The sequence below is a fragment of the Erythrolamprus reginae genome, chromosome 4 (assembly GCF_031021105.1).
Source record: "Erythrolamprus reginae isolate rEryReg1 chromosome 4, rEryReg1.hap1, whole genome shotgun sequence".
Classification (NCBI taxonomy): domain Eukaryota; kingdom Metazoa; phylum Chordata; class Lepidosauria; order Squamata; family Dipsadidae; genus Erythrolamprus; species Erythrolamprus reginae.
The window spans coordinates 54,159,883-54,184,050 of NC_091953.1; the positions used below are offsets into that span (position 1 = coordinate 54,159,883).

General features: G+C 45.3%; 1 long non-coding RNA gene across 1 annotated transcript; it reads right to left on the minus strand.

The window, feature by feature from the left end:
* Positions 1–547: 547 nt before the first annotated feature.
* LOC139167298 (uncharacterized) lies at positions 548–6,348 on the minus strand. Its single transcript, XR_011559097.1, has 2 exons — positions 5,262–6,348; positions 548–4,337 (listed from the first exon to the last, which is right to left on the minus strand). It is a non-coding gene; the product is annotated as an uncharacterized lncRNA (long non-coding RNA).
* Between the last annotated feature and the right edge of the window lie 17,820 nt (positions 6,349–24,168).

Here is a 24,168-nt window from a genome sequence, read left to right on the forward strand (position 1 = left end):
CTATAAATACTGACTATTTCATTAATTAACATAAAAAAATCCATTTTTTATTTCTGCCCATTTATTTCTGGAGCCAATTAACATTATACAAAGAAATATTGTTTGAAATAATCCAAATTCAAATAATATGACCATTTCATAGCATACATTATCCACACTATTTGAAACCTAACTGAATATTGGACCTGATGGACAAGTGGTCTAAGTTAATATTAAAACAACTTTATTGAAGAAAACCAAGTGTGTTTCTGAAGAGCCTTCTAAAACCAGTAATTTAAAAAACCTTTACAATAGATGTAAATAAAAAAAGATAAATAGGAACAGAAAACAAATATGTATGTATAGAAGTGCATGGGATAAAATGTAATTATATTAATGTATTGATATTAGATATTAATATTAACATTAGATATTAGATAGAAATAAGAATATATATTTATGTATTTTGATGAATCGATCCATAACTATAACAATGATAGGAACTTAGTTTGCTAACATATGTGTTTGTTTGTTGCGGCGCAGGCGGAGTAACAGTCGGACACAAAGGTGTGGGTATAAATAGGGTCACTTTTATTAAACAAATTCAAATTAACTATTTAGCCAATTAACCACGTGACCTGCAAAGGTGCATAAATCAAATGGGGGCGGAGTTAACTTTGCAACAAACTCACTTGAGCAACTCTAGGGCGAAAGCTCCTTGCCCGGGTGCAGGGTCAGGTAAAATTACACCTGCCCCCTGCCCAATGACACGCCCCCACGGCGTGTGGGATGGCTCGCCACTGGTCTCTGATACGCCACAGGCAGCGAGCCACAGGAGCGACCCCCTCCCCGAACCCAAGCCGGTCGAGCCCTGTACTCCGAGAAGGAGATCGCCCCTCACCTCAGTAGAGGTGCCCCTAAAGGAGATCACACAGTTGCTGCTTACGCCCATTTCCGCCCCCTTTCCGGCCGTCCCCCCCCCCAGTGACCTTGAGGGGGGGGGCGCTAGTTGGTTAGACCACCCCCTAACCACACACTCCCACGCACAGAGTGGAGTAGGCGAAAAAACAGCCACAATTCGGCCAATTCCTTGTGACTGCAAAAAATTCCTACTCGGCCCCACCGAGGGCGACCCATCATATGCACCCTGTAACAGAGGGAGGGTGGGCGGGTGTCCAGCGCCGGCGGGCAGGAGGCACTGCGCCACGAGGCAGCCCCTTTATAGGGCTGCCTCCCTCCTGCCCGGTTCACTGGGTGACCATGCACCCAGGCAACACGCTGCGGCCCCCGGGGATGACGTGGGGGCCGCAGGCTCCGCCCCAACATGGCGGCCTCCTTCCCCGGCCCACGCCGCAACCCTCGCCAGCGGTGAGTCGCCGGCGGCATTGCGGCGCAGGCGGAGTAACAGTCGGACACAAAGGTGTGGGTATAAATAGGGTCACTTTTATTAAACAAATTCAAATTAACTATTTAGCCAATTAACCACGTGACCTGCAAAGGTGCATAAATCAAATGGGGGCGGAGTTAACTTTGCAACAAACTCACTTGAGCAACTCTAGGGCGAAAGCTCCTTGCCCGGGTGCAGGGTCAGGTAAAATTACACCTGCCCCCTGCCCAATGACACGCCCCCACGGCGTGTGGGATGGCTCGCCACTGGTCTCTGATACGCCACAGGCAGCGAGCCACAGGAGCGACCCCCTCCCCGAACCCAAGCCGGTCGAGCCCTGTACTCCGAGAAGGAGATCGCCCCTCACCTCAGTAGAGGTGCCCCTAAAGGAGATCACACAGTTGCTGCTTACGCCCATTTCCGCCCCCTTTCGGCCACAGCAGGGGGTGAAATTATAAATTTATTCCCCCTGCTCCCCCCCCCTGCACATGAATGTGCAGGCACCTCTGCAGGTCGCTATGAATTTGTCATTACCTTTGCCTATCAAATGTACCCCGACCCCTCTGAATAAAGCTAATTGGGATGCTCAGATGTTGGGGTGATCTATCCCTCCACCCCCCATCTGGAGCACCCATCCCTTCACTACTCTGTTGACCCTCTACCTGTCATCCTCCACCGCCCTGGGTTCCTGGCATGCCATGCCTCCAGCACCTCCGTTGTAACATATGGTACCGCAACACGCGTGTGTCAGGCCACCTTTCCCACTTCACCAGCAACAGGTGGCAGCCACCAGCGTGCCACACCAAACAATCTGGGTCCAGCCCCTCACTGCTCCTAACTTTTCCCAATGGGAGAGGCCCGTCTCAAACGGAGACCTCCGAGCTCAAGCCCTTCCCACGAAGCCCCAGTGACTCAGCAACCTCCACATTCCTGAAGTAAATGTTGCCGCTGTACAACCAGCCGACATGCCACACTGTGGCCGCAGTTTGCTACTGTGGGCGAAAGAAGGGCAGCTCATTCGCACTTTGCCCGTAACGGTGGAGCAGGGCCAGGACCTAGAGAAACGATAAGAATAACAAGACAGTGTTATCCACCCGCTCTCAAAATTGCTTGTACTTAGGTGCTTGAATCAACGCCACGAAAACCCACTGACTTCGATCCGCCACCATACTCCTTACTTTGCGGGGAACTTGCTGAAAACCGCAATCCGTGTCGCTGAGGGAATACCACTCTATATCCGACAATGCTCCTGTAACGGCTCCTAACTGTTATTTGCTCGGTGGAGGCCTGTCTTATGGTCCAAAGTGGCCCAGTCCCTGGCTTCCTCGCTGTACCTGGACTAAGTCCATCACACCCAGGCTTGTATCCTGTTTGATACGCCTGGCCGGTGATCCATCCACCCTCTGCGTTACTGGAGACTTGGAGCACAACCAACACAGCTGCCGCAGCCCCCCGGTTTAAAATCGGTTTCCTGGCCCAGGGAACCGTACCTGATCCCCTACATGCGACCATGACAGCACCTCGCATACCTACCCTGTCCCAAAGGCCATATGATTGGCTGCGAGTGAACCGTCCTTGCCTCGTTGGGTGAGAAGCTGGGTCCCATACAATGCCCGCTGCCCCTGAAACTGGGTAATGCATAGCGGCTTACTAATATCTCCCCCATCTGTGTCCGATCTTTGGGCCATCCCTTGATCATTCCCCCTGTCCTCAAATAGTGAGCCCCCGGGGTCTTTTGTTAGGAGAGCTAAGCCCCCTCTGTTGCCCCTATACGAGGGCATGTAACCGTGTGGTCCCACCTGCACTCCTTTGCTTGAGCGATGGCACCACCCCCCCTTCTGGGAAACCTGTGCCCCCGCCTATGCCATGTGGCTGCCACCCACCTGCCCCTGCGTACATACTCCCTGTTAACCGACCGGGCCTTCTGTTGCTGTCTCGCTTCCCCGCCGCTGAAACAGCCGTGCCACAGTCGCAACCCCATGTTCCTGTACGCCTCTAGCGAAAATCAACTTAATCGTGAATTTAATTCAGATGACCGGAGACTTAGCGTTCGTGTAAGCCCCCCTATGCCAGGAAATGATTACACCGCTTCACTGAAACACTAAAGGGGCTGCGATAAACCGACCAGTTCATATTTTTATTCATTTATGCAATTGTCATGCCGTCCTTTTCCCTAGACCCATGGCGGCTCCCAACATGTCGGTCGCCGCACTCTTCCCACAGGGCCAGGCTATTGCCCCCACAATCTGGTTCCCCTTGCTTACTCCCAAGCAGATCAACCAGAGATTAGGAAGCTCCCAAACTTCACTATGGTAATGACCTGGGTATCTGCAGGCTATAGTTATGAAATTAAATATCTCTCTGGTTTGTTGGTACTAAAAAGGGGGCCTGCTACCAACTGTACCCCTACTATTATAGCCCCCAGTACAAATGGACATTAGAAATGTAATAAAACTCAGAAAATTAATAGTGAGGAGCGACCAACAGTCAGGCCCATGGTGATAGAGCCCCATCCCCCAGTGTCGAGGGCAGTAATAGTGCCTTAACCCCTAAAACATCCTATAAAGGCAAAAATGCTATCCTGGGGTAATGTCCCTCTTACCAATGTCTGGTTCTCCTTATGGTTCGTGTCCCAAATGGAACTGCCATAGAATACTACAGGTTCAAAGTATCCTAAATTATTTGCCCCCCATCGCCTAAACGGCCATTGCCAATTGTACTATCTCGCCATGTCATGAAGTCAACAGGTACCTAGTATGGACCATGTGCCCTGGCCAAGGTGGCCAAAGAGAAAAATATATAGAGGATTGATGGCCGGAAAAAGGACCCCATGGTCTATCCAGTCTGCTCCCACACTCCTTCCCGTACGTTACCGTACAATGGACATGGTTATCCCAGGCATGTTCAAGCTCAGCCACTGCAGATCCACTGCCCCTGTCTGCTGTAAGTTTGTTCCAAGGATCAACCACTCCTGCAATAAAACCGTAAAATAATAAATAACAATGACAACAACACACGAGGCACCCATGCGGACAGTGCTCACAGATACCCCCCAATCTGCTAGCGACGTAATCCTTTACAGAGAGCGACAGCGCCTGTCCTGCTTACTGCCAGAGCGTGTATGGGTGTGTCCCAGGCCTTGCCCTAACTGGGGAAAGGTGGGTACTGCCATGTGGGCAATCCCCCTCCACGCAATGAGGGCATAGTAATGCTGCTGTCTAGCTAAGTACTGGTGGGTAGCTCATAAATCATAAAATAAAATTAAATTATATCCTTTATAATAACAGTAATAATAACCATAATAACAATTCCTTAATTTTGCATGTCTCCCCCCTCTACCGACAATATATATATCATTGTAGCATTGCTTAACTCGTTATGCATCCAGCAAGCTAAAAAACCCAGCCATTGGCCTATCCCAGACCATTAGCTTGCATACACGGGCCTTGTTTCTCTCAGTTTGTATACCCTAAACCCCCGCTAGTATTAAACTAATAGAATGAATTAATAATATTAAATAAAACTGAACCCAGTGGTTCAATTCATCCGACTGCTTAAGTGATATTGGTAAACTTTAAAACCAATCCGCTAGCATTGTCCTCAAGTGTGAATTATGGGCATACAGATGAGAAGGCAAGCAGGAATTAAGGATGGAATTTATATCGCAACATATTTTGCCACTTCTTCAAAACGTCGATTCAATGAATGTCTCAGAATAGTGAAAATGGGGGATATGCAGTATGAATATGTGCTATTGATCTGCATAAGACACATGTGCTTTAGATGTGTTATTGACTTGTATAATATATATGTGCAAAATTCCTATTCTTTTTGTTCTCCTCAGATTCACAAAATTATGGGTCGAATGGCCAATGTTTATATTTAATCCGCTCACTTTATACCTTGGTCATCCTGAGAAGGCGCTTTTGTTGCATGAGCACATGTTTTCACAGAGGTCCCTTATCTGACTATAGGTGACTATTGGATAAAAACTGATCAAAGTTTAGAGAAGGCATTTTTTAGGTTATTTTGCTATAAATGTGCTGCATTTTGTAGGCCTATTCCTATACATCATTTTATTTTATTCCGAGACTGGTCTGTACATCATATTAATATAAATTATGTTTAGTCATTCTTTACATAACTCGCTCTAAAGGAAATCTAAATCCATTAACCAAGTCAGGCAATTGTATTTTGAATTAGTGTGGATATGCAGATATAGATATGTAGACATTCTTCTAGTAGTAAATTCAATTCAATTCAATGTATTAGATTTGAATGCCGCCCCTCTCCAAGACTCGGGGCGGCTCCCAGCAAACGCTGTGTACCAATGTACACTAGCGAGGGGCAACCATCATGTAAAATTTCTCCCCCACCAGGGGAAACGGGGCCCCCAAACAGGGACCGCCTGGGTAGTGCCAATGGGGGAGGGGCCGCCGGGAGGCAAGAAACACCCCCCCCCCGCCGCTCCGAGTCCTGACCCCGAAAATCAGCGGCAAAAAGGAAACCGAAACCACGTGGGAGAAGGGCGAACGGCCTCCCCGCTGCCGTTGTCCCCCTCCCTCGCGCTCGCCCGGGCCTCCCCGAACCGAAGCGCTCCCGGCGCATAAACTGCAGGGCCGTAAGAGCCCTTGCTAAAACGCCCGGCGAAACACGTGGCCCGGGAACCTCAACCGGCCGGCAAGCCGCCGAAGCCCCGCGCGCCCTGCCGCCATATGCCTGAGGCTAAGGTGGGGGGGGGGAAGGGGCGCCGGCACAGTAGCCATCTGAAAACCTTCCCCCTTTCCCCAGCAAGCAAACGGGCGAATCCCGCAATTTTCCCGCCGGCGCCGTCCTGCGCGCTGCCGGCAATGCCGCAGGATAAGCAACCTCGCCAGCCAGACAGGCGCCCGGCAACGGCCTGTGCACGGGCGCTGGATGCCGCCGCCCCCTGCCTCCCGTAACCCGAGCTGCCCCCGGCGTTCCTCCTCGCTCCCAGGGGCTTCAAACCGCGCTCCAATCCTCCCGACGGGGAGAAACGCGCGCTGCTCCTCCTGCGCCGATCCGGCCTGCGGCGAGCTCGGGAGGCAATGAGGTGTCCAGCGCCGGCGGGCAGGAGGCACTGCGCCACGAGGCAGCCCCTTTATAGGGCTGCCTCCCTCCTGCCCGGTTCACTGGGTGACCATGCACCCAGGCAACACGCTGCGGCCCCCGGGGATGACGTGGGGGCCGCAGGCTCCGCCCCAACATGGCGGCCTCCTTCCCCGGCCCACGCCGCAACCCTCGCCAGCGGTGAGTCGCCGGCGGCATTGTGTTATGTTTTTGTTTTGTGTAATTAAAAAATAATAATAATAAACCTTTAAAATTTATTTACGATAGTTTTTCTTTTAGTTCATAATATAGCATTCTTCTATCATCGAACTAGAACCTGTCTTGTTACCTGCAGATCTCTTGACTGTGAAAGTTCCACTTGCTATACATATAACTCAAATTTATTCTTCTCTTGTCCTGATTCTACACTGAAGCATTGACTGAAGTCTTTGCCTTCTGTAACTGAATGTCATGTTTTCATTACTGATTTCTTGATGACTTTCAAGAAGAATGACAGCAGAGTATATGCATGAAAAGATCAGTAAAAACTTCACAATTAACTTTGGTGCCCTTGACTGTTACTGTCGGGCTTTGCTAAAAATAGAGGAAGCTCAAGTAATATTCAATCAAATAGCATAGTTTAACAGGCCTTATCATAACAGAATGACTCTCATGCAATCATTCAATTAAAGTGGGAATTGCAAATGACCCTAATTAAATTAATTTTAAAAATAAATATTGAAATAGTAAAGCAACCTTTCTTAAAAGGTTCTGTTTTTACATTATTACAAAATCTGTCTTCTCTGTAATGTTGTGATTTCTGAGTATTCTCAGTGTCCCCCTATGTTAGCTTCTGTGTATCTGTATAATTCCAGATAGTCCACAGTACTGGAATTTCACATTATATATTTAACACATTGTCTTGTTGCCATCACTCATTTATTAATAATTTACTGAATAAGCCGCAGCTGCCCAGGCTTACATAACATGCAATGCCAGATGCAAATAAATCACATAATAGTTTAGAAGAATTGAGAAAGCCTACTGTGAATGTCCAGGTTTTAGTATATCTCCACTTATAAGCCAGCTCTGATGCATTACCTATTAAACTGAGGAAACCATTGACAGTTAAATGGGCCTTTAAATTTCATAGCTATAACTTGTTTTTTAATGTTTCAGTATTTTAACGTTCTATTACCTGTTTTCTACTTTGATTGTAAATTCTGTACATCTACAGTAATTGGCAGTATACTAATTCCTTTTTAAAATAAGGATTCTAGGATCCATAACCAAGAAATATTTACAGCTGAGACCATGCAATTTTAAATTGCTGCAGTTCTGAACTGCACATCAGTAGTAGAATACTGTACCCAGCAAGAAGACAATAGTTTGCCAGACTGCTAATTCAAAAGCAAGCAGGGCTGAATCTCCTTCATGTTTCGATGGAAAAATAATAGGCTCAACTGGACAGTTGAAAATGTCCTGGGAGAAGACAGTGGGAAACTATTTTTGTATTATGTTACAAAAGCTACATGTGCAGGTCACTATACTCACCACGAATTTGGCTTGTTTCCAGGAGGACTTTACTCTTATTTATGTAACTTATATCTGCCTTTCTGCTTCACTGAACATTCAAGGGAGCAAACAATCATTTCCCAATCATGGAAATTAAATTAATATAAAAGAAAAAACTTTGAAAGTATGAAAGCTATCTCAACAGAGAATGATTTTCATAAGGAAAATACAGATAGTCTTCATCTGTACCATCTCAACCCTGACAAGACGGAGTGGCTGTGGGTTTTGCCTCCCAAGGACAATTCCATCTGTCTGTCCATTACCCGGGGGGGGGGAGATTTACTGACCCCCCTCAGAGAGGGTCCGCAACTTGGTCATCCTCCTCGATCCACAGCTAACATTAGAGCACCATCTTTCAGCTGTGGCGAGGAGGACATTTGCCCAGGTTTGCCTGGTGCACCATTTGCGACCCTACTTGGACAGAGAGTCACTGCTCACGGTTACTCATGCTCTCATCACCTCAATGTTCGACTACTGTTATGCTCTCTACATGGGGTTACCTTTGAAAAGTGTTCGGAAACTTCAGATCGTGCAGAATGCGGCCGCAAGAGCAATCATGGGCTTTCCCAGATATGCCCATGTCTCATCAACACTCCGCGGCTTGCACTGGCTGCCCATCAGTTTCCGGTCACAATTCAAAGTGTTGGTTATAACCTATAAACCCCTACATGGCACCGGACCAGAATATCTTTGAGATCGCATTCTGCCACACAAATCCCAGCGACCGATTAGGTCCCACAGAGTTGGCCTTCTCTGGGTCCCATCAACTAAGCAATGCCATCTGGTGGAACCCAGGGGAAGAGCCTTCTCTGTGACGGCCCCAGCCCTCTGGAATCAACTCCCCCCAGCGATTAGGACTGCCCCCAACCTTCTTGCCTTTTGAAAGCTCCTGAAGACCCACCTATGTCGCTAGACATGGCGAAATTAATATACCCCTAGCTACTATGTTTTATGTATGGTCTGTTAGGTTGTGTGATTGTTTTTCTTTTTATAATAAGGGTTTAACATTGCTTTTAATATTAGATTTGTACTTGTTGTATTGTTATTGTGAGCCGCTCCAAGAGTCCTCGGAGAGGGGTGGCATACAAATCTAATACAAATCTAATAAATATTATTATTATTATTATTATTATTATTATTATTATTATTATCATCATCATCATCATCTTATGACCACAATTGAGCCCAAAATTTCTGTTGCTGAGCGAGATATTTGTTAAGTGAGTTTTGCCACCAAATGGTTTCTTAGAGAGTAAAATTATTTGTCTCTAACTGGAGGGTAATGGATTTGTTTATGATTGATTCCATGTCTTTGAAGGTGACACAACACAATGAGATTGCTATGTATATGTATGTATGCATTCATTCATTCATTCATTCATTCATTTAACATATTTATATGCCACCCAATTCCCGAAGGACTCTGGGGGACTCCTATGAAAGATTTTTCATAGATTATGGTTAGAGGTTCTGCTATGGCAGTGGAAAGATTTTTTAAGAAGTAGGCACATAATCCATCAGAGATAATAGATAGAGATGTTATTTTCTGTAAAATCAATATGTATTAGATCATAGTAATTAGTTGTGGTATGGTGCACGAGCCACTGCTGTTTACAAAGACTGAACTGAAAAATGTGTTAAAGAGGTTGGCCTTAACGGCTTCATCATTATACTTTACCATTAGATCCTTTTAGGGTGGAATGGTAGTTCTTCATTTGTATTTGCATCACTGCATACCAGGCTTCAGAAAGGCCTGTGCACATGTGCAGGGGCAGCAAGGGGGGTGCACATGTGTGGGGGAGGAAAGGGATGTGGGCACATGCATGCATGCTAACATACCCGCACCCAACTTTTTGGCATGCGAACCCAAAAAGATTTGCCATTACTGGTGTAGGGTCTCCTACTTGGGGGGTGGTGGGGTGGACTACATAACCTATAAGGTTTCTTCCAACTCTGTTAATCTGTAATCTGCACAACAGGCATATTTTATGAAATTATCTTTCCCCATAGTCACACTCTGCCTATAATGAGTCAAAATATCTCAGACGGACAAATATCAGTGGCATATGCTCTGATGAAACAAGAACCAAAATTTCTCTAGGAAAGGAAACATTTGAATGACCCAATGAAGAAGATAAATGAGAAAAATATCGAATAACTTTGAAAACTAAAGAGCTCATTCTCATCTTTGTACCTGCAATCAAATAATATGTTACAAGGGTTCTTTATCTTGTCAGCTTTCATCTAGTTGAAGAGTTTCAAGCTTGAAGTGTAGTGAAAGATTTTCCCTTAGACTGCAATCTCTGACTGTTTTGAGAATGAAATCTCAAACAGACAAAAACAGCAACAGTTCTTTTTAGTATTCAACGTAACACCCTGGTAATTTATAAAGAACATTTAGAAATCATGTCACTGCTGATGAAAATTAAGGTTTAATCACAAATGTTTGTATGTTCCACAAAAACACCTAGTAACTAGCAATTTCTAATCAAGACAAGCCCAGTGCCAAAGTATCAACAATCTCTTAAGGTGAGATATACTGTGGAACAGTTTGTTTATTTATTATTATTTATTTATTATTTGGATTTGTATGCCGCCCCTCTCCGAAGACTCGGGGCGGCTCACAACAAGTGAAAAACAGTCCAATACAATCCAATTAATTAAAATATTATAAGTTTAAGAAAATCCCCAATACTAACATACACACATACAGGCATACCATATATAACTTCAACGTGCCCAGGGGGAGATGTTTAGTTTCCCCATGCCCGACGGCAAAGGTGGGTTTTAAGGAGTTTACGGAAGGCAGGAAGAGTAGGGGCAGTTCTGATCTCCGGGGGGAGTTGGTTCCAGAGGGCCGGTGCCGCCACAGAGAAGGCTCTCCCCCTGGGGCCCGCCAACCGGCATTGTTTAGTTGACGGGACCCGGAGGAGGCCCACTCTGTGGGACCTAATCGGTCGCTGGGATTCGTGCGGCAGAAGGCGGTCTCGGAGATATTCTGGTCCAGTGCCATGAAGGGCTTTAAAGGTCATAACCAACACTTTGAATTGTGACCGGAAACTGATCGGCAACCAATGCAGACTGCGGAGTGATGGTGAAACATGGGCATACCTGGGTAAGCCCATGACTGCTCTCGCAGCTGCATTCTGCACGATCTGAAGTTTCCGAACACTTTTCAAAGGTAGCCCCATGTAGAGAGCATTACAGTAGTCGAACCTCGAGGTGATGAGGGCATGAGTGACTGTGAGCAATGAGTCCCGGTCCAGATAGGGCCGCAACTGGTGCACCAGGCGAACCTGGGCAAACGCCCCCCTCGCCACAGCCGAAAGATGGTTCTCTAATGTCAGCTGTGGATCGAGGAGGACGCCCAAGTTGCGGACCCTCTCTGAGGGGGTCAATGATTCCCCCCCCAGGGTAATGGACGGACAGATGGGATTGTCCTTGGGAGGCAAAACCCACAGCCACTCCGTCTTATCCGGGTTGAGTTTGAGTCTGTTGACACCCATCCAGGCCCCAACAGCCTCCAGGCACCGGCACATCACTTCCGCCGCTTCGTTGACTGGGCATGGGGTGGAGATGTAAAGCTGGGTATCATCGGCATATTGATGATACCTCACCCCATGTCCTTGGATGATCTCACCCAGCGGTTTCATGTAGATGTTAAATAGCAAGGGGGAGAGGACCGACCCCTGAGGCACCCCACAAGGGAGAGACCTCGGAGTCGACCTCTGACCCCCCACTAACACCGACTGCAACCGGCCAGAGAGGTAGGAGGAGAACCACTGAAGCACAGTGCCTCCCACCCCCAACCCCTCCAACCGGTGCAGAAGGATACCATGGTCGATGGTATCGAAAGCCGCTGAGAGGTCGAGGAGCACCAGGACAGAGGATAAACCCCTGTCCCGGGCCCGCCAGAGATCATCCATCAACGCGACCAAAGCGGTTTCCATGCTGTAACCGGGCCTGAAGCCCGACTGCCGGGGACCAAGATAATCGGCTTCTTCCAAGGACCGCTGGAGCTGGAGTGCCACCACCTTCTCGACAACCTTCCCCATGAAGGGAAGGTTGGAGACTGGACGATAGTTGTTAAGTACTGCTGGGTCCAGGGAAGGCTTCTTGAGGAGGGGGCGCACAAGCGCTTCTTTATAGAGTGATGGAAAAACTCCCCTCCCCAAGGAAGCGTTGGTAATCTCCTGGGCCCAGCTCCGTGTCACCTCCCTGCTGGCCGAAACCAACCAGGAGGGACACGGATCCAGTAAACAGGTGGCAGAACTCACAGCTCCAATGGCCTTGTCCACTTCATCAGGTGTCACCAGATCAAACTCTTCCCAGACAGGTGGACAAGTACGTGCCCCAGTCACCTCGACTGACTCGTTGTCAGTCGACTCTGTTTTACAATTGGAGTCGAGGTCGGCCCGGATCTGAGCGACTTTATCAGCGAAAAACGTGTTAAACTCCTCGGCACTACTCTGCAAGGGCTCCCCAACTCCCCCCTGATTAAGAAGGGAGCGGGTCACCCTAAACAGAGCGGCCGGGCGGGATTCCGCTGATGCAATCAAGGCGGCATGGTACGCGCATCTTGCCGCCTTGAGCGCCACTTTGTAAGTCTTAATAAAAGCTCTTACAAGTGTTCGATCAGATTCAGACCTACTCTTCCTCCATCGCTTCTCTAGACGTCTCTTTTGGCGTTTCAACTCCCGGAGCTCCTCGTTGAACCATGGAGCTCTACGGGGTCTAGCGCCACGGAGAGGTCGCAAAGGCGCAATCCGGTCAAGAGCCTCCGCAGCAGCCGTATTCCAGGCCTCCGCAAGAGACTCTGCCGAACTGTGGATGAGTGCCTCTGGAATAACCCCAAGCGCCGTCTGGAAACCCTCTGGATCCATTAGGCGTCTGGGGCGGAACATCTTCATTGGTTCCGCCTCCCTGCGGGGAAGGATTGGAGCCAGGAAGTTAAGCCGTAGTAGAAAATGGTCTGACCATGACAAAGGCACTGCTTCTAAGCCCCTTAGTCTCAGACCATTACTCAGTTGCTCGGAAAGGAATACCATGTCAGGTGCGTGCCCCCCCTCATGAGTTGGACCCCGTACTACTTGAGTCAGGTCCATGGCTGTCATGGTGGCCATGAACTCCTGTGCCAACCCCGAGGTTTCGCCGAGTGACGGCAGGTTGAAGTCCCCCAAGACAATAAGTCTGGGGAACTCCACCGCCAACCCGGCTACCTCCTCGAGTAGCACAGGCAGGGCTTTTGACACGCAGCTGGGAGGCAGGTACGTGAGAAATAAGCCCACCTGAACCCCTAAGTCCAACCTCATCAAGAGTGACTCGCAACCCGCAATTTCCGGAGCAATGAGTCCACGCAGGCAAAGGCTCTCCCTGGCTATAATAGCCACTCCTCCCCCCCTTCCCTGGGGTCGAGGTTGATGCCATATCTGAAACCCAGCTGGGCAAATTTCGGAGAGAGGAACACCTCCCTCCGGGCCCAGCCAGGTTTCAGTGATACATGCCAGGTCGGCCTCCTCATCCAGGATCAAATCCCGGATGAGGAGAGCTTTATTTACCACCGACCTGGCATTAAGTAGCAGCAACCTGAGTCCAGGGCCAGAGTTACACTCATCACCAGTACCCAAGATTGGGCTCACAGAGTTGGAACAAGGGACCGTTATTAAGCAACGGTCTCTCGTTCCCCTGGAACGGCTAACTCTGTGACCCCCGCCATATCTGCCTCTCCCCAGCAACACAGGGATATTCCGGCCCTCTGCCACCCCAGAGATCAGTGCCCCTTCCTCCCCTGCCTCCCGAGCGTCAGGTGGGCCAATTCTGTCACTCATACTACTGTCACTCATCCCATCCATGTATGGACAATAGGATAGAATAGAATTCTTTATTGGCCAAGTGTGATTGGACACACAAGTAAATTGTCTTTTGTGAATATGCTCTCAGTGTAAATAAGGTAAATAAAATACATTCATCAAGAATTTAAAAAATGCAACACTTACTGATAGTCAAGGTTACTAAAGCCCACTGCAACAATATCGCCAAAAAGGCTTCCAGAGTTGTTAACCTGATCCTACGTAGCTTCTGCTCTGGCAATCTCACACTACTGACTAAAGCCTACAAAACCTATGCCAGACCCATTCTCGAATACAGCTCATCTGTCTGGAACCCACACCACATCTCAGACATCAACACTCTCGAAAACGTCCAAAGATATTTCACCAGAAGAGCCCTCCACTCCTCCACTCGAAACAGAATACCCTAAGAAAATAGACTAACTATCCTGGGTCTTGAAAGCTTAGAACTACGGCGCCTAAAACACGATTTAAGTATTGCCCACAAGATCATACGCTGCAACGTCCTTCCGGTCAACGACTACTTCAGCTTCAACCGCAACAATATAAGAGCACGCAACAGATTCAAACTTAATATTAATTGCTTCAAACATGACTGTAAAAAATATGACTTTAACAATCGAGTTGTCGAAGCGTGGAACTCATTACCGGACTCAATAGTGTCAACCCCCAACCCCCAACATTTCTCCCTTAGACTCTCCATGATTGACCTCTCCAGGTTCCTAAGAAGCCAGTAAGGGGCGTACATAAGTGCACTGATGTGCCTATCGTCCCCTGTCCAATTGTCTTTCCTTATCTCTTATATCATATATATTCTCCCCTACCCATCTACTTCTCTTCTTTTTTACCTCCTATCTTTATATATATTACTTAATGTCTATTCTCTTTCATATGTATTGCATATTGGACAAAGAATAAATAAATAAATAAATAAATAAATAAATAAATAAATAAATAAAAATAACCTATAAAATTGAACAGGAAACAAATAAAAGTATACAATCAAAGATAAAAGCAACAGGGTTATATTAATAAGTGGGAAGAGATAGATACTGGCTTCAGACCCGGCTACAGCACGGAAACCACTTTGGTTGTGCTGATGGATGATCTCTGGCAGGCCCAGGATAGGGGGCACTTCCTGGTGCTTCTTGACCTCTCACCGGCTTCCGATACCATTGACAATGGTATCCTTCTGCGACAGCTAGAGGGGTGGGAGTGGGAGGCACCATTTTACAGTGTTGTCTAGTATTGTAAGAGGTGGATTCTGTGATTTTGTTAGGGTTAGGTTTAGGGTTTTGAGTGTATTTAGTTCAAGATTGTTCTGTTGCCCCACAAGGCTAGTTGTTCAACCTCTTGTCTGTATGCGGATTCATCATGTCTTGAATGAGACCAATCTGCAAACCTCAGTATTTGACAAAAAAAAAACCTAATCTCTGCAAACATGACTTTAGATGCCTCAGAAAATTTGCTAGGAGCCAAAGGACAATTTTAAGATTTTTATTTACAGTACTTATTTTAATTTTGTGATTTGGGTGTTAAAAAATTACCCACACTGACACTTTTTTCTTTTATTTAGATGATAGATTGATCTTGCCCTTCTACTTCTCTCTGCTTTCACCTCCTCTTCATGGTTTTTAGAGACACTGAAGATGACTTTTTTTATGCAAGTAGTAATACCATTTGAGTTATGGTTATAATGTTTCCCTGCTATTAAAGTCTCTGTGGGACATGAAATCAGAAACAATAAAATCTTCCATGACTGAAAACAAAAATGTCATTGATCTCAAATTATGTGTTACACTTGTTTTTGTGCTGTGTACAAGGAGCCTGAATTAAAGCAACATCCATAAAACTATTCTGTGGATAAAAATAGATGCAACCTTATTAACATCAACATTGATGTATTGTTAGGAGAGAATCCATTTTATTTATATACTTAAGAATGACAGTTTGATGAAAGTTATTTATATTTCTTTCAGATGCAGATTTCTCTTTAACTAACTGAGGCAGGTGTTAAATGTTATGGCCAATGCCATAATAATGAATTTAGTTAATCAATTTCTACAGATTCACACCATGAAATAAATTAATGTTTATACTGTCGCCAGATGATTCCTGTGTCTATTTAATTTGCACTTCTTTTTTTAAAAAAAATCTTGCTTATGTTGTATATGTGGGTTGAAATAATCATCCAAATATTTCTCCAAATCTTAAATCATCAGAAAGCTTGTAGCAAATGGAGCAAACATTTATAATGGAATAGATAAGACCATTTATTTTGTGTTTTATAGCACAAAGTTGAACAATTACAAATAGCACATTGGCTGTGCCCATAAACAGAGAGGGGCGGCATACAAATCTAATAAATAATAATAATAATAATAATAATAATAATAATAATAATAATAATAATAATAATAATAATTGTAGTATCTGGCTCTTGGGAGCCAGTTTGGTGTAGTGGTTAAAGCATCAGGCTAGAAACTAGCATTTGGGTGATCTTGGACCAGTCACATTCTCTTACCCCTGGTAAGGAGGTAATGGCAAGGCATTTCTGAAAAACTTTGACAAGAAAACTAGAGGGACTTGTCCAGGCCATCACTGAAAAATTGATACTATTGAACAGAATAAAAAATGTATGAGTTGCTTGTAAAATATCTGCTATTATTCAATTATGAAACTTTTTCCTAAGTATGTTTTCTTTTTATTATCAATGACAAGAACAGGAATAATGACTACATAACTACATAGATTAGATGACTAATGGATAAATTCTACTTCCCCAGCCAGAGAGCAATCTGTGGTGACCATCCCTGCTGTTTTAGAATAAGCCTGATTTAAATATTTACTACAGATTATGAATTGACAATTTTGTTTCTTAATTTATTATTTTAAACAGTTGTTGAAATTTCCCTCCCTCCCTCCCTCCCCCTCTCTCTCTCCTTCTCTTTATTCGGGTATCTTAATTCTATTATTTCTTATTTCTTATTATTTATTTATTTAATTTGTTGAACATGTAGTAGATAACAGGTATAAGTATAGATATGGATATGGACAAGGAATGAGTACAAATAAATGGGAACAGTAAGAAAAGACAGTAGGCAGGATGGTGCGCATATGCACACCCCCTTTTATGGACCTCTTAGGAATGGGTAGAGGTCCAAAGTGGACAGTTTTAAGGCTGAAGTTGTGGGTGTTAGAGGATATAACAACTGAGTCTGGTAGAAAATTCCAGGTGTTGACCACTCTGTTTCTGAAGTCATATTTTCTGAAATCAAGTTTGCAGTGGTTTACCATGAATTTATATCTACCGTTTGCCCATTTATTATTGAGGTTGAAACTAAAGAAGTCATTGACAGGTAGGAAGTTGTAGCAGACAATTTTGTACAAACGAGCTGTATTTGAGAATTGGTCTGGCAAAGGTTTTATATGTACTAATTTGCAATACAACATTACTGGAGAAGAAGTGTCACAAAATTAGGTTAACGACTTTTAATGACATTTTGGCAATGCTGTAACAGTGAGCTCTGGGGCTTAGATCATGAGTACTACATGGTCCTTGACAGAGTGAGAGTCTTCTACAAGGTCATATTTGCCCAGCTTGTACTTTGTGTTCTGATTTTTGTTGCCAATATGTAAGACAGAGTACTTGTTGGTTGAGATTTGGAGTTGGCAATTGTTCGACCATTCAGATACATAGTCAAGGTTGCTTTGTAGGGCAGCAGTATTGTCAGTGGTGTTGAATAGATTTACATAATCAGTGAAGAGGTCACAGCTGCTTATAATATGATCACAAAGGTCATTTAAGTAAAGAGTGTGGATCCTAAAATGCTGTCTTGGGGGACACTGCTTTAACTAGCCCTTCATGGCATCGGACCAGAATATCTCCGGGACCGCCTTCTGCCACATGAATCCCAGCAACCAGTTAGGTCCCACAGAGTTGGCCTTCTCCAGGTCCCATCGACTAAACAATGTCGTCTGGTGGGACCCTGGGGAAGAGTCTTCTCTGTGGTGGCCCCAACCCTCTGGAACTATCTCTCCCCTGGAGATTAGGATTGCCCCCACCTGCCTTGCATTTCATAAACTCCTTAAAACCCACCTCTGCCATCAGGCATGGGGGAATTGAGATATCTCCCCCAGGCCTATATAATTTATGTATGGTATGTTTGTGTGTATGTCTTGTTTTTAAATAAGAGGTTTTTTAGATATTTTTAAATATTAGATTTGTTATTGTACATTGTTTTTATTATTGCTGTGAGCCGCCCCGAGTCTATGGAGAGGGGCGGCATACAAATCTAATAAATAATAATAATTAAAAAAATAGTTCAGGGTTTGAAAGAGCACTCCCTATTTTGACTACCGTATATACTCGAGTATAAGCCGACCTGAGTATAAGCCGAGGCACCATTTTTTGGGCACAAAACTGGGAAAACTTATTGACCCGAGTATAAGCCGAGGTTAGAAAATGCAGTGGTTACTGGTAACTTATAAAAATGGAAACCAATAAAATTACATTAAATGAGACATCGGTAGATTAAATGTTTTAGAATATTTATTTTAAAGAGGGTAAACAATATTTATTTCAAAGTGGGTAAATAAAAGCAATCTGATATTTACAATAAATTAAATAAAATTAAATAAATTAAAAAGTAAAAAAAGTAGTTCAATCAGCAACCAAGCTAAAACCTATGAGTGAAAATCCCTCAAAACAGTATTTTAGAGACTTAATTTTTCTCTCTATAATCCAATGATAAAGTAGAGAGAAGAACAAAACAATATTTTTTCAAATTCAAATTGCACAATAATTTCACAAAATTCTTTTTCCCATCTAAGAATAAAAGATTTTCAGAGACATAAAAATTGCATAACATTCTACCAAACTACCCCAAACCATGCAGCCAAGTTAATTACTGAGTAAATTTATGTACAGGATTGCATATTAAATCAACTCTTTATTCTGAGTTAAGCCTTACAGATTTCAATAGGACTTACTTACAGGCAACTGCACAGATGGACTGCAGTTTTAAGCATATCTATCAGTAAGTTCCCAAAAAACTGAGACTTATTCTGAGGTAAATCCACACAGAATTAACAATAGATTTAAATCCAAGAGGTAAATATTAATATTATTTAACACTAAAACTTAATGCTAAGTGAGTACAGAAATGCTAAACATCTTAAGTATTCATGAATCTCTGGAGTAGAAGAAAGCAGCATAATGTATCTTATTTTTACAATCTACTGGCAGGCTAAAATTAGTACGATTGTATATTACTTGTACCATAACAAATCTACAGAATGAATCCAACAAAGCCCTTAAAAAGTACTCAATTCCTTTTTCTTTTTCTTCTACCCTTCTTCCTTCTCTCTCTCTCTCTCTGTCTCGCTCTCTGTGTCTCTTGAGAGAGAGGGGGGAGGGAGGGGGGAACTTTATCAAAGTTCTATAGAAAGGAGACTTTGAAAAAAAGCAGAGAGAGAACTTACCTCAAAATCTAATCAGGGAATTAGTGCAGTAATTGTACAAGCTGGAAACTTTGCTGGACCTGGGGAAGGGAAGGCAGCTAGCTGCAAGACAGGAGCTCCAAGAGGGAAGTAAAAGGGGGCTCCGAGTGACGCAGCAAAGTTGCCAGCCAACTTCTCTGACCTTGTAATCCTCGTGGCCGAGGTTTTGCAGGCGCTGTTTGCCTGAGGGGGGCCGGATTTCCACGCCGCCGGCCGGGGGCTCCTTCGGGGTTGCCTCCGCCGGAGAGTGCTGTTGCTGGGGCTCCTGGTGGTCCCGAGATGGGGCGCGGCGGGCTCCGCGCTGCCCCACGCTGAGCGCCGCGAAGTCCAACGTCTTGCTCTCGAAGGCGCCCTCCACGTTGCAGAACATCCCGCCATACTTCTGGCGGGGCACTTGGTCGGCGGTGCCCAGGCACGCCAGGTAGACGGGCAGATCTTCCTCCCCCGCCGCCGCGGGATCCGGCCGCTCCCGGCCTCTCCGCCCGCTGTGAGAAGACATGGCCGGGAGTCACTGGGGTAAGTCAAGCCGGCGACTCCGTCTGCGAGGCAGAGAAAGAAGGGCGGACGGGCGGGAGACTTTCCGGGCGCCGCTGGCTCGGCTCAGGCGCGGAGTGACTGATGACTGAGAGAGAGAGAAAAGGAGCGCCTGCTGAGCGCCTGCTGGCACGCCCGGGCACCGCCGACCAAGTGCCCCGCCAGAAGTATGGCGGGATGTTCTGCAACGTGGAGGGCGCCTTCGAGAGCAAGACGTTGGACTTCGCGGCGCTCAGCGTGGGGCAGCGCGGAGCCCGCCGCGCCCCATCTCGGGACCACCAGGAGCCCCAGCAACAGCACTCTCCGGCGGAGGCAACCCCGAAGGAGCCCCCGGCCGGCGGCGTGGAAATCCGGCCCCCCTCAGGCAAACAGCGCCTGCAAAACCTCGGCCACGAGGATTACAAGGTCAGAGAAGGGGCGGAGGAGGGGAGTCTCCCCCCGACGAGGGATGGAGGAGGAGGAGGATGGGTGGCTTTGCGAGCATGGCTGAAGGGGGGGGTGTTAAAAGACGCCGCCTTACTCCAGATGCACGGGTGTGGAGGGGGATGCTCGGACCGTTTGCCGGAGAGTCAATCCCGCCCTCCCCGGGGGTGATGTGCACTAGACGGGAGCACGGAGAGAGACTGGCGTGCTCCGCCCCAAAAAGCATCTTTCCGTCCTCCTGAACACTACAGAGTTTGGATATTGGGTGGGGGTGGGTGGGGTGGAGAGAAGATGTGGCCCCGCACTTCTATCTGGACTGCACCGAAGGTGTGGCGGCTGGCGAAGTGGGGGTGGGTGGAGGTTGTGTGCTTTAGTGGCGGTTACAAGCAGGGCGCTCTATTTCCCGAGGTTTTTAATTCTTTCCTCTTGACGCATGAAAAAAACCCCAGTCACTTAATTATACGCGCGGGGCGTTTACTCTGAGGCAGGCGGCATTTTTTTAAAAATAAAAGTTCGAGGAATCTTGTGGTTTACAGGGGTTGAGTTTTCTCCTGGCAGTTTCCCCGATTCGCCCCTCGTGTGTGTTTTGCAGCTGCCGGGCTCCCGCGGTGCGCCCTCTTGTGGTCACCCGGCGCCCTCTTGTGGTGACCCGAGTATAAGCCGAGGTCGGGTTCTTCAGCCCATTTTTGGGGCTGAAAAACTCGGCTTATACTCGAGTATATACGGTACTTGTCTGTTTGACAGGAATGAGGCTATCCACTTGCTGTAAGAACCTATTTTTAACAGTAGTTTGTTGTGTGTCATTGAATTGAAGACTTTGCAAAAGTCTATATAAATTGCATCTATTGCTTTACCCTGGTCGAGTTTTGTGGTCTGAATGTCTTTGCAGTATAGTACTTACAGATTACAGGATAAATTTTTCCTGAAACCCAACTGCTTGTTGGAGAGTAGTTTGTTTGTCTCTAAGTGGAGGGTAATAGATTGGTTTATAATTGATTCCATGACTACAGGTGATGCAACACAGTAAGATTGGTCTGTAATTTTCAGCTAGTCTGTGGTCTCCCTTTTTGAAGCTAGGAATGACTGTGGCTAATTACCGTAGATCAGGCAAGGAGCTGGTTCTGAAAGATACCTCACAGATTGTGCGTACAGGTTCAGCTATGGCAGTGGAAAGCTTTTTCAACAAGTAGGCACATAAACCATCAGGTCCAATAGATAGAGATGGTTTTAGGCTGTGTAGTGCCTTTTCAATGTTATCTTCTGTAAAATCAATATATAGCAGATTGTTGCAAATAGTTGTGGTATGACTAGGAAATGTGGGGGCATGGGCCACTGCTGTTGACAAAGTCTGAACTGAAGAATGTTTTGCAGATATTGGTTTTAATGGCTTCATCATTACAGTCTTCCCCATTGGGCCCTTTTAGGCGTGGGATAATTTTCATGTCTTTAAGTTTGGTGTTTATCAAATTATAGAAGGCATGGGTGGATTTCATGTGTAACAGCTTTTCCTCATTTGCAGTGGTAATTGGTGCATTCTGCCTTATTTTGGCAGTATAAGCTTTTAAAGTTAGCTACAAAGTTAGTTTTGTTTTTTCACCAAAGACATTTTTTTTGGATTAGAGCAGGGGTCCCCAAACCTTTTACACAGGGGGCCAGTTCACTGTCCCTCAGACTGCTGGAGGGCCAGAGTATTAAAAAAACCTATGAACAAATCCCTATGCACACTGCACATACCTTATTTAAAGAAAAAAACAAAATGGGAACAAATACAATATTTAAAATAAAGAAGTAATAAAGTAATAAAGTAATTTATACTTCTTTATTAACAAGTAAATTTAAACTTAAATCAACAAACTCCCTTCATTTCTCCTTCCTTTCTTCCCTCCCTTCTTCCTCTCCACTTTTCTCTTCCCTCTCTGTTTTTTTTCTTTTCTCTCATGTTTCATTTTCCTCTCCCTCGTTCTTTCCCTCATCATTTTCTCATTTTTCTCTTCCTCTTTTTTCTCTCATTCCATCTCTCCCTCTTCCTTTCTCTCTCCCTCTCTATCTCTCCCTCAGCCCCCCTCTCTCTTTCTATCTGTCCCTCTTTCTCTCTCTCTCTTTCTCTCACTCAGTCTCTTTCTATCTCTCCCTCTCTCTTTCTCGCCCTCTTTCTCTCTCTCTCTCCCTTTCTCTTTCCCTCTTTCTCTCTCTCTCTTTCTTTCTCTCTGTCCCTCTTTCCCTCTCTTGCTTTCTTTGTCTCTCTCACTCTCTTTCTATCTCTCTCGCTCTTTCTATTTCTCCCTCTTCCTTTCTCACTCCCTCCCTCTCTCTTTCTTTCTCTCTGTCCCTCTCTCTCTCCAGCAACGGCTTTCTCTCTCTCTCTCTCTCTCCAATTACAGGTAGTCCCCGGGTTATGTGGTCCCCAATTTATGACGTTTTGTCATTAAGATGAGCCCGGGACAGCAGCGGAGCTCAGAGGCTGCAGCAATGCAGCATGGAGAGGGACCGGCTGTTGGTCCCTGCTGCCGCCTCCGCCTCCGTTCAAGCAAAGGGATCTCCATGGTGGGCGGCCTTGGAGGCTGCAGCAACGCAGTGCCAAGAAGGACCGGCTGTTGGTCCTTTGAAGCCGCCACTGCCCACCGCAGAGATCCCTTTGCCCGAATGGAGGTGGCAGCGGTAGCGACTTCAAGGGACCAACACCCAGTCCTTCTCAGCGCTGCATTGCTGCAGCCTCCAAGCATGCACGGAAGTAGAATTGCACGAAGGGAAGCATGCGAAATGCCACAATGCAAAGCAGTGGCAAAGGTAAGTGGAACCCTTCTCTGTTGCACATCTGTCTTTATCCCCATGTTAGGAACACTTACTTAGTTCACAGAAAGCCATTCTGTGAACATAGATACATGGAAGGAACAATTATTATTTTTATTTGAAAATGCTTTATCTGCACTTATACAGAAAAAGCCTTCAATAACATTGAACTGAATAGGCTGATGACAAATTCTGCACATGAGACGTGTAAAGATATGCAGTGTTGAGATGTACCCTGTTGAGATGTGCATTATGGCAAAAAAAAATAAGTACAATAATTTGCTATATGATCTGCCTTGATTCTGTTCAGCAAGATTGCCTAATCTTTGAGGATATTTGAAGTTCAAGCAAAACAGCTGTAATCCTAAAGGAGATCACTTATTATGAATGTTGACAGACTAATTTATCATATGCATAAAAGTACAGCAGAATATTAAGCCTCTTCACCTCTCTGTCATCACCAATTGTATATCATTGCTTCACATTTTTAAAAAATCTTTTGAAAAATTGCTCAAGGCTAGACAGGACTTTAATTATAAGGGGCTGTCACTGATTATGGTACTTCCCAGATACACTTATCAACCTGATACCCTTATTGTTAAGGCCATCCCTCAGTATCAAATTGGCACTGGATAAAAATGATATTAATGTGCAATATTGCAACAAACATTTAGCATACTTAGTTCCTGTCACCTGGTATTCAGTGCTTTATTGAAGTCCTAAATACGAATTATAAGAATGTTGAATATGTACATGCAGTAGTGATAAGGCTATATAGCCTACATATATTACTGCATCTACATTTTTTCATTAAAAAATTGACACAGGACTATATAAGATTGTTACATAATAAGACATGGAATAAAGTTAAAAAACATATCAAGTTGAGACAAACTACAATTGTTACTGCTGGGCGGAAATTATGTGCTTAAAATGAATGCTTTACTTAGAATGTTAATTTTGTTTCAGACAATATATGTTTTGACAGTTGATGTACCACTTAAACAGTGGCAAAAGGGCAATCTAAATTTGTGTAACAAGGTAAAAAAACATGATATA